The sequence below is a fragment of the Cryptomeria japonica genome, chromosome 9 (assembly GCF_030272615.1).
Source record: "Cryptomeria japonica chromosome 9, Sugi_1.0, whole genome shotgun sequence".
Lineage (NCBI taxonomy): Eukaryota > Viridiplantae > Streptophyta > Pinopsida > Cupressales > Cupressaceae > Cryptomeria > Cryptomeria japonica.
The window spans coordinates 99632712-99644656 of NC_081413.1; positions in this window are offsets into that span (position 1 = coordinate 99632712).

The window sequence follows — 11945 nt, forward strand, 5'->3', positions numbered from 1 at the left end:
ATGAATTGGATAGGATACAATATGTTGGGTATGATAAGTAGATGAAATGGAGGAGGAAAGGGCTAGATGGGCAAAAGAGCTTTGCCCCCAAGTGTGGAGAGAAAAAGGATGAGGAGAATTGCGCACGACGCCTATTTCCCAAGTTTTCATCAGGGTACCTGTCCAAGGCACCTATTTGCCAAGTTTTCACCATTGGATGATATTTTTTATTTTTTGGGTTTTTTGGGAGGAAATATATGGATGGAGCTAGATGAGGATAAGTGGATTTGGAGGATGGATGGATGGATGACTCAAGCATCAAGTTTCATATCAAGGTATTAGGAGCCCATTTGGAGTGATCGTTGGATGTTGGTACAACTTTATTAAGAATGAGTGGATTATGCAAAGGCTTGGATTAGATGGTTTTGATAGGGAATGCAAGGGATATGGTAGTGGCAAGTGTTTGGATGGAAGGAGGGAAAGTGAGTGTGATGGGGGGATGTTGTCAGGACCAACATTGGCACATGTTGCAGAGGATGTGAGATAAGTGGAGGGGAGATGGATGTAGCATGTGGATATGATGGAGGGATTATGATAGGTAGATTTGGGACATAGGGACCCAAAATAGATTTAGGAGATGGAGGGGAAGCATTTTTATCTTGTGGGCTAGCAACTTTGGATGCCATTAGAGATTTTTCTTTTGGATGCACTGCTTCTTTTTGCTCTGTTTCTTTTTAATTAAATATTTAATTAGCATTATGTTGGTAAATAGATTTGTCCCTTTCTTGAGATCTTAACAGTTATCTTCCTTAAGCAAAAATATAACTCTATTTCGCCCTTTATAAAGGAAACAAACTACCAACAGTTGGATGAATTAATAAAAATTCAACCTCTGCATTAGAGGGCAGCTCCTCGTATGATTTGCAATGAATTTACTGTACAAATGAAATGCTAATACTTTTTACCAGAAAGCATTGAAAGGCTTTAGCATTCATCTGTCAACACAAAATAAATGCCTTCAAAACTGAGAACATAGAAAATTTTCTGAAAGAACTTTTAATGAGAGGTCATAGACTCTGATTTACAAACATGTTCACGATATTAATTCAAAGCATAGTAGAGGCTCAACAATACTGAAGGGTGATTGATACTCTCTCATGCCTCACAGGGAAAGGGGAACCAGACAAACCAATACGTGCGAGTCTTCTAACAACTAATGATAACCATGAATTAAGGAAAATACAGAGATGACTGATCATAAAATTATATCATGCCCATAACAACTTCTCAAGAAAGATTATTAATCTTCAAACACACAGATTTAAGGATTGCATAACATAATATTTCATTGATAATCAGCCAATGTATTTCCAAACAATTCATATGAAAACCAAAATATTATCTATTGCTCCTCAAAATCACAGTTTTTCAGAGCCCTTACAAAGACAAGCTTTTCAGCTTAAGTAGCCTCCAGGCTCATAGTTTTTACACAATCAAATTACATTTTACTTTTGATCAAACTTAAAGAAACCGTTTATAAAAACATGAAAGAAAACTAAATCAATAGCCACTGTAAGGCTGACACCTCATCTTTGGACTAACTATGCTTCCACTGTGGCAGAAGAGACTACGGATTTGTCCTGCTTTGTCGCAGAACCACGCCATTCCAGGTGCGCCGCCGAGAAGTTCAGGATGACCTAAAAATAAGGAAGACCAATGTGTTGGATTCTCTTCTTCCACACCTCTTTGTCCATGTTTACCTATGTTACTTTTGCCTTGTGTACCTCCAAATGGTCAGAACAAACATGAGCATTGATTCGATCCTTGCCACCTTTGAGAAATTGTATGTGGTCAAAGATTTGGTCATCTGAATGAATTGAATCCTCTCCTGAAAGATCTTGGTCATGTCCATGGCTTCCTTAATTGTCTTGGCACCATCCTTCATGATTTGGATGTCAATGCACTTGAGATCCTTCTACATCGTATTGATCAAGTCTATCAATCCTCTGAGAAATTTGGTGGATTCTTCGTGGCCTTGCTTGATGATCGAGTTGCGCCACTCCACATTCTTCCTTGACACATACAATACATTGTCATCCAGATTCTCTACCAGTTTTTTAGCCAAGAACTTCATCACCCCATATTTCTGTATATCATTCATTTGTGCAAGGACTGCTACCCATTTGATATTTTCTTTCTCCCAAGCCATTGTTTCCAGTTCTAGTTCCTTACTCACAGTTTCAACATCTTTATAAACTTTAACCAGATTAACGATATAATCTGATCCCTGTTGCATTATAAGGTCCAACCATTTATTAAACATTTATGTAACCACTCTGTTCCTTTGAACCTGGTGGCCGGAGATTTAGGGTCTAATGATACCGGTATCTGTGACAATGGTTGGGGGTTTGGATTATGGATGGCATTGATATACGTAGCCATCTGAGTAACAACTTGCTTCAGTTCTCTTTTGTCTTTTTCATCCTTCCATGTTCTTGAAATTATCCTTTTCGTGGATGATTCCAAATGCCTAACATCCACAGCACACGAAGCAACTCCCAAATCTATCTTCTCAACTGTAAAATCTTCCTCAGTAGCTTTGTCTGCATCCTTTCTTGGAATTGGTTTGGCTATTTTGGCCATCCAGTGACCTATTGCTTCATCTACTTCAAGCATTGCCCGCGTTTTAAGTTTTTTTAGCTTTGATGCCTTTCCCAAATACCTGCTGACCATGTCCTCCATTGGGATTGTAACTGGTACCACACTCTGTTTCTTTCCAACAACAGCTTCCAACCATCATGGTGCGTTTGCAGGCTCTTTAGGTGGAGGAGTTGTCTGTACATCTGGTGAAGTGACAATGACCAAGGTATTCGTGGGATCTTGTCAGACTTCCTCTTCCTTGCTCATGTCCATTTCTTGCATCTCAGGTTCATCCAGATCTCGTGGATCCATTATTTCCTCAATCTCTTCACTAGGGCCTAGGTCTACAATGACCTATTTTAGAATGGGCTCCCTACTCTTCTTTTTACTCCTGGACCGAGTTACTCAAGCAACTGTGAGACCCGGTGGTGACCTCTTTGATCTCTTAGGTTGAATTTTCTCAACAATAGGTCTTGAAAAACCTGCAACATTAACAATTTCATTAGTGGAAGAAATGGGAGATTGAGTCACAATGTGCGAATCAATTCTTAGTTCATGCGAGGAAATGTGGGTTCCCTCCTTAAACTTTTGGTTTCTCAACCATCTTTCTGTTCTTCTCACAACATTGAAGGTTCTAGCTTGAATACTGTCATCCTCCTTTTTATTCCAATCAATTTCTGGAATTGGTTTTCCTTGAACCTTTGTGTCGAACCCAGGATCTAGGACATCTTCCCTTGTATCTTATGATACTCCAGATATATTAATTGGAAGCTTCATGGTAATTATTTGTTGCAAAGTGAGCCTTGACCACAGTTTTTTCTTACCTCATATTCATAACTGCAATTCTCCCAGTAATCCTCCAACTGAGGCTCATGACAAAAATGACTGTCTACATTTAGGTTTTCAATGGTATAACCTCTACTCTCAAACTTTCGCCTTGCCACATATGGCTGCAGGTTCATCCTTTTGAATTCTAATTCCAAGTTTAGGGCGTCTGATACAGATTTGCAGCTATAGTATCCGAGTTCAACAAGGAATACAACTCCAGACTCGCCCTTTGTTCCCAATGTTTTATCAATGTAAGCTAGATGCATGCTTACCTCTATAAGTACATAGCTGTCAAAAGCACACCTAGGCAGCTTGAATGGTTGGCCCTCAAAACCACCTACTTGTAGATAAGTAAACCTGGGAAATTGAATAAAGAAGCTACCATATATGCTCACGAATTCTATTTCTTCAACAAACATTCTCCTATTCGCATCCTCCTGAAGCTCAAAAGCAAGTTTTCCCGCGAAGACTCCATTCCACCTATCAATTTTCTCAACATGTCTCTACTGGTGCAATAGGGGGTAATAATTATACACCCTCATCCCATCTATCCAAGTTTCATTAGGCAAACCAGGCCAATCCCTTGTACAAGCTAGTATGTAGAAAAGATAAGAAGACATATAAAAACCCGACATTCCCACAAAATTGCTTAATCCTTCATGAAGTCTCTCTGCAATTACCTGAGACCAATCAAGATACTTGTTACTGGATAAAACCACCTAGACGAAAAAGTACGTCCAATCCTCCCAGTAGAAGGAGTGTGAGTTTCCCTTCACTTTGTTCAAAAGTATCACAATATCCCATACTTCTGTGATGAAATGCTCTCTAGTCAGGGGCTTTGGTAGTCGTGACCCTCCTTTCTGAATTTTTAGGAGCCAATTCCTGGAAATTACGCTCATGTACTTACTCTTCTTTTCCGAGAAATGGGCATATGAATTCCCAATGGTCCAGTCCTCATATTCGTCCTTGTGCGGAATTCCAATTGTCACCATTACTGTTTCTCTATTGATACTAACTAGCAACTCACCACTACTAGTTCTGATGCACCTGTTCTCTGTATCATATCTATTCATGCAAGCCATCGCCAAATCCGGATACGGTGCGACAAGCGGGAACGCAACAACTTCCACAAGACCACTTTTCACTATTTTCTCCATCAATGAACTGGTTTGAGGGTTCTTGACTCTTTCTAAGAAATCCCCTAAATATACATGAACCAAGGAGGTGTCTTCTAGTTCTGGTAATATACTCACTAGACATGAGGTCCGACCAAGCTTCGACAATATTGGCCTCATACTGCTTATGTATACTTCTAACCAAGAAATTCTAAAACAAGGCAGAATTCTACTCCAACAATTCAGAGTTTTTCTTTCTATATTGATAAATCTTCAAAACTTAAAGAAACACAGCTTAGGAGGAATCATCTGAACTTACCCGTTACCACCATGAAAACTGGAAATTCCTCAGGAAATCAAAGCTGGTTTTACCTTCAGCGCCTCCAATTTGCTCAAGTATAGCAGCGGCAACCCTCTCAACTATGGAAATCAATTCATACATTTCCTTCAATCAGACGAGAAAATATCTATAAAGCCACACACACTTCATCATGATTTACCCAAGCGTGTGAAGTAACGGTGAAATGACTAAAATATGACACCTTCTTAATTATCCATCACTTCCGCACAAGTAGTTTGATGCACTCGTGATTACTTTTCATATTTAGAATTTTAAACTACTGAAAAGGGAATATTCCTTCTTACCGCACCGCTTTCACTTTCATGAAAAAGCCTTAGAGTTAGTTTTGAAGTGAACTCATGACCTTTGAACCATTTGACAAAAAGTTCATCGGTTCAAGTTCATTTAAAAAATACAACAGTGGGTGGGCGACACACAACAATACCGAGAACGAGCGACAACAATGACTATTAAACAAAAACCTTGAACCATTTGAATTGCTTGAGATTTGGTTCAAGGTTCAAGACCATAAACCAACTTAAAACATATGGACCCACGCTCTTTATACAACGATACATTACCGCGACTCACAAAAGACATTTTGAACTTTGAACCATTTGACAAAAAGTTCACGGGTTCAAAACTTCAAGACGTAAAACAAACCACACTTGCTCACACGACGACAAAGACCATGAATGACTTTCTTCATAAACGCACTTTGAACCTTGAACCTATTGAAACTTTTAGAAAGAGTTCAACGGTTCAAGTACGAAGGAAAACAAACGACCCGACGGAAGAAAAGGCACAAAAAGGCAACCCGCGAGTATGAACACTCAAAAGAGAAAATTGCAGGGGGGACTAACACATTATAAAATGGTTAATGATTAAACGATGATAGAATTGAAATTGGAATAATTAGTAAGATGATGAAGAAATATGAAATTAGAAGAATAAGATAAATTAACTTAATTAAATAATTAAATAATTATTTAACTAATTTAGATAAATAATTAGTACATGATCAATGAGACATTTTTAGGTGTCTACAACACCCGCCCCTCCTTCCCCCCCCCCACACACACACACACATACGTACATATACATATACATATATCTACACACACACACACACACATGTGTGTGTGTGTGTGCGTGTGTGTGTGCGCATAATATATAACCCTTAGATAACATAATATATTATATAATTATAAAATATAATATACTTTTTTGAGTGCTAAAAATTTAATAAATTAAACTAAATTTCATAAGCAATTAATATTTAAATAACTAATTGATTAAGAAATCAATGAACTATAATATTTCATTTAATACCTTAAAAATTACAATTAAGTAAATATTTATTAGATTAATAAATTAATAACTTTAAAATGGTAAACAATATTATTAATAATTAGATAACTTTATTAAATTTTATTATTTTAATTATATCAATGTATAGAACTAATTTATTTGTTATCTTTTTTCATTTTTTTAGAAATGGGTTGACTGAAGGAATTTTTTGATTCTGATGAACAGAGGAAAGAATATCAAAGACAATACCAGAGACAATATAGGAAACAAAGAAATGAACAGATGATAAACACAAAAAAGGAAGAGCAAAAGAGGCGAAGGAATGAAACTGTGAGTAGGAATTTGAGCACAAGCATCAAAGCAATAAATTATCCAACCACGAAGACTAAGATGCAATGAAATAACTTCTAATACAATCAATGAAAGCATAGAAACAAAGCATTAAAAGGAAATGCAAACCAAACAAATGCTCCTTCCATTTTATTCCATTGTTATTCTTTCTCCTTCAAATAGATGTGGCTCTCACCTACAAAAGCAAGTGTATTTGAAAGCAAGATGATGAGATGATAGAAAAATGATTTAGGAAGCATGAGGATACTCGAAGTGTGGTTGAAAATTAATGAGAAAATGACTCAATTTATAGAAAAATTGAGATTGACTAGATGGCTAAGATTGAAAAGATTTTTTGTTAGATAGACAAACTTGATTGAGTGCATGGCAGAGCTGTCATTCGGGGAAGAATGAAGATAGAAGAAAGTAAATGGGAAGATATTATGAGAATAAATAATAAATTTTTTAATTATCTTCTCATAAATACCAAGTTAGCAAGTTAAAAATATAGGAAGATTTTAATAATTAAAAATTATTAAATATCTTCATTCGAAAAGATAAATAGAAGAATTAAAAATAAAATAAAATATCCTCTCACAAAAAGCAGATTTTTTAAGATGCATACCTCATTTTTTAATTTAAAAATTAGAATTAAAGAGATATTGCCAAAAAAATTGATTTTTGAAAATAAGGAAAGATATTAGTTTCCAAATTCGAAAATTATGAGGATTTCATGAAAAGATTCAATAATTAAAAATTAAGAAAAGCAGGAAATATCCTCACACGAGAAGATAAATAGAGATAATTAATAAACAAGATTTATTAATTATCTCCTCACAAAAAGCAGATAAAGATGAATTAGTAAATAAAATTTAATAATTATCTTTATTTTGGAGGAAGATAAATATGATAAATTAATAAAAATGATTTATTAATTTATTGCTCATATTTATGAATTAGTTAATTAAATAAAATGAATTTAATTAATTAATAGACAAAGGGGACAAATAAATAAATTATTTAATTTATTTGTTTAGGACTTAGAAGAACTGTTAGTAAAAGGGGGTTTAATTAAAGACTATGCACATGATATGTTAAAAATAGGAGACACGTGTGTTGACCATTTTTTAGTGTCTACATTTTGCCCCTCTTTGAGACAATGCGATTTTGAGCGTTGTTTCAAAGAAATTTGAAAAAGAATCATGCCCCAGCAAACCAAGGGATGGAGGTGGGATGCCCCCTTGAAAGATTGTTTATGTATGAAAGAAATGAATGATCTCTCGAAAAGAAGAGACGAAATGTTAGATGAAAGATAAAATATGATGAAAGAGAAAATTGTTAGTAAGAAGTGAAGAATGTTAATGGATTGTAGAAAAAGGGTTGATCAATACCAAATGAAGAAACTCTCGATTGATCAAATCAAATAAATAGCATGATAAAGAAACTCTCGATTGATCATAGAAGGATTAATGGGATAGAAGAAATGTTAGACAAAAGAAATGCAAGTAAGAGACAAAGAATGATTAGTGTGATGAAATCTTGCTTTCACAAATGCAAATAGTAGGTGAGAACCTTTATTTGATATCGCAAAACGGATGTAGTGCACGATGCTAATGAAGGCCAGGGCGATAATGCAATCCCTTTGCGTAAAACAGACACATTGCAAACAAGGAATGGTTCAAAAATCATAAGACATACTTGCCCCAGAATGTTATGAAACACCCCACAAATAGAAGACAAAAGCAAAAGACCATGAGCCATCCACTCAATGACATCATCGAGTAACATAGGAACATGATCGAAGATAAATCAATAAAAAAAAAGATTCACAAATCCAAACAAGTCAAGCACCATTATGATCTTGTTGTCAAAAGTGATAATATTTATTTGATGATAGGATGTGTAGACACCCAAAATTGTCCAGTCTAATTAAATAAATATTTTATTTATTTAATTATTTTAGCCTAATTCTTCTATTAATTAAATAAATCTTTATTTATTTAATTAATTCATTTATCCTCTTCTAGCCTTATTTCTCATTTAAATTTATTCATTTATTTATTTAAATTATCCTTTTCCTAAATTAAATAAATACTTTTATTTATTTAATTGATCCCACTTCTTCTATTAATTATATAAATTTTTATTTATTTAATTAATTCATTAACCTTTTCTACCCATGACACATGTCATTCATCTCTTAATTCATACACTACCTACCCCTTTCATTATTTTATTATTTCTTTTACCTACCCTCTAATCATAGCCGACCTCCTTTTACACCTCTCAATCTTATCCCTCCATTTCATATAGTGTCTTCTATATAAGGAGATGCTTCCTTCATTATCAAACCCTAACTCCTTGATCAATTGACTACTTGGCATATGTGATCCTACTTGCAACCACATTTCGTTCTTTGTTGAGCTCTTGTGCACATAAAATCTGAGAGCAAATACATCAAACAAGATCAATGGAGATAGGAAGAATGGAGATCCAAACCTTATTGGACATGTGATGGTATAATCTTTGTGATTTCATTTGATTTGCATTGTCTTAGGTAATCTTCATATGTTATAGTGGATCTTTGTTGTTGTTAGGCTAGGGTTTTGTGGTTGAATTCATTTAGCCTTTCAATATCGTTATTATTGTTATCCATTTTCACCATATACATTTTGGCATGCCCAGTGGGACATGGATTTTTGTTAGATCTGTGTTTTTTTTTTGCAGATTTTTCTAACCCTATATTGTTGTTTTGTAAAACAATTTGGAGAATAATCTTGTGCAACTAGGGTTTTGGACACAAAATCAAGATCTTGGAGAGATTCAATCATATCTCACAAACGGATTAGAAATTTTGCACCAAATTTTTTTTGCAGGTTGAAGAAAGTATCAGGAGCTCTCAATCCAAAATTCAGAATTTTTGGAGCACATTTTCATTTTCTATGAATTTTTTATGATTTTTCATAAAAAATTAATTTTGAGAGCAAATTAGCGAATTTTTTGGATTTTCTTACATTTTTTGAAATCTCTCATAATTATACATAGGATCTGTTCTTTGTGATTTTAATTTTGATGCAAAATATTTCCCTAAAAATCGGATCTTTAAAAATTAGGGTTTTTCCTTATTTTGATCAGATCTCACAAACAGCTTCGAATTTTGGCATCAAATTTCTTGTGCAGGTCAAGAAAAGTATTAGAAGGATTTAGTAAAAATTTCAGATTTTGTGGATTATTTTGTCAATTTATATGAATTTTTTATGAGTTTTCATAAAAAATTAATTTTGAGAGCAAATTAGCGATTTTTTTAGATTTTCTTACATTTTTGGAATATCTCAGAATTATACATAGGATATATTCTTTGTGATTTCAAATTTGATGCAAAATAATTCCTCAAAAATCAGATCTTTGAAAATTAGGGTTTTGCATTATTTTACTCATATCTCACAAACTACTTGGATTTGTTGCAGAAATTTTTTTATGCAGGTTTGGAAGACCATCAGGACTCTCTAGTAAAAATTTCAGATTTTTTGGATCGATTTTGCATTTTATATGATTTTTTTATGATTTGTCATAAAAAATTAATTTTTGGAGTAAATTAGCAAATTTTTTGGATTTTCTTACATTTCTGAAAATCTCTTGAAATTTTACAGGTGGTCTTTTTTTATGATGAATCAGATCTTTGAATTGGTCAACAAAATGCATTGTTGAAGGCCCATATTTCACAAAGTCTTTTGAATCTAAAATTTACCTAACTTGTGTGCTTGCAGGAAGGGGTGATTATTTCAAACAATCCAAACTACTAATAAATCTTTGTTGCAGGTCCTTGGCAAGGGTTTTTGGATTTTTATTGTGTGCCTTGTTTTCATAGACTAGCAAACACTTCAATTGGTGCACTAAAATTGAATCATTGTCTTTTGTGTCTTGAGCAATAGGCTCTTTTTGTTTAATCTTTAGAGGGTCTGTCTTCCCGTGTGGTCATTAGGACTACTAGTGAGAAGAGAATGACCCAAGTGGTAGCAAGGAAAACCCACCTCTTCCGAACCACTATAAACAACTGTATTCATGGTGAAAACTATGGATAATGTGTGCTGATTAGTTCATACCGACACTATGTCTCCCCATAAACCTGTTTGATCAAATTTATTTTATCAATTGTAGGGCGTAACCCCTACCGGCTGGGAGCCTTCTGTATTTACAGAGCTGAAAGTGCCGCATGTATGGCCACACGAGCGGATGCCCTTACTAGCACCTTTTTGTTTTAGAAGCCAAAATCCTTCTAGTTGTTGAGGCAGGAGGTCGGACCTCTGGTAGAGGCCCACACACATACGGTTCTTAGTAGAGATACAAAGTTCACCACGGGGAGTTTTCATGGGGACTGATGCTTGGTTGACTCGAGAAGTGAGTGCCGAGGGTGGAGCTAGTGAGGTCAAGCATCTAAGTATCCGCTCTGAATAGCGTAGCCTCGGGGGTAAAACCTCATGTGGGAACAACAACTATTGTCTTGGCCAGCCATAAGAATTGTGCTTGACTTATTTTAAACATTCAAAACATTCAAGATCAAACAGCAAAACATTCAAGACCAAATAACAAAACATTGTGTCTTTTGTGTCTTCAAGTGTATGCAAAACATTTTTACATCAAACAACACATTTTTCTTGGAGTCATTTCGAGTCTAAACACTTGCAAACATTGAGTCATCATCAACATTGTGTCCTCTTGTCACAAAAAATAGTCAAACATTCAGATTTGGTCACAACCAACAACTTCACAAATTGGAAAAATTTTACAGTCCAACAAACAAGAGCAATCAGTTTTGGAATTCTTGAGCTTCCTAGGTTGTTTCTCCAAGTTTTCATCTAGCATTCAACTTGTCTTTGGGTCTCACAAAGTCCATCATTGTTTTACATCTTGCATTAAATTTACATTTGTCTAAACTTGAGTCAAAAGGTCACTTGCTTGTCCCCATCATACTTTGTCAACACACTACATACAACAACATTTTGCTAAGTGGTCCCTCATCAAGGTCTATCACCTTTGGGTCTCATTTGGTCTTACTTAGAGTCAAGATCAACTTACCTCATCAAGAGAAACTATCCTCTCTTTGGAAGTCATACCTACTCTACTACATACATACTTGGTCTTACACTTTGGACATTGCAAGTACACTTCAGATTCATTTACATTCCATCCAACCCTTGGTCTTCCATACTTTTTCCATTTTCATCTAGTCTCACACATCTCGGTCAATACCTAATTCATGGTTGAAACCCGTCTTCAAAAATCTAGGAGAGAAACTAAAGAGGCTCAAGAGTCTGCAAACATGAGTTCTTATGAGTATGACAATGATATCTTTTTCAGTTTTGATCATACTACATTACCTGACATGGATGCCTATAGAAACA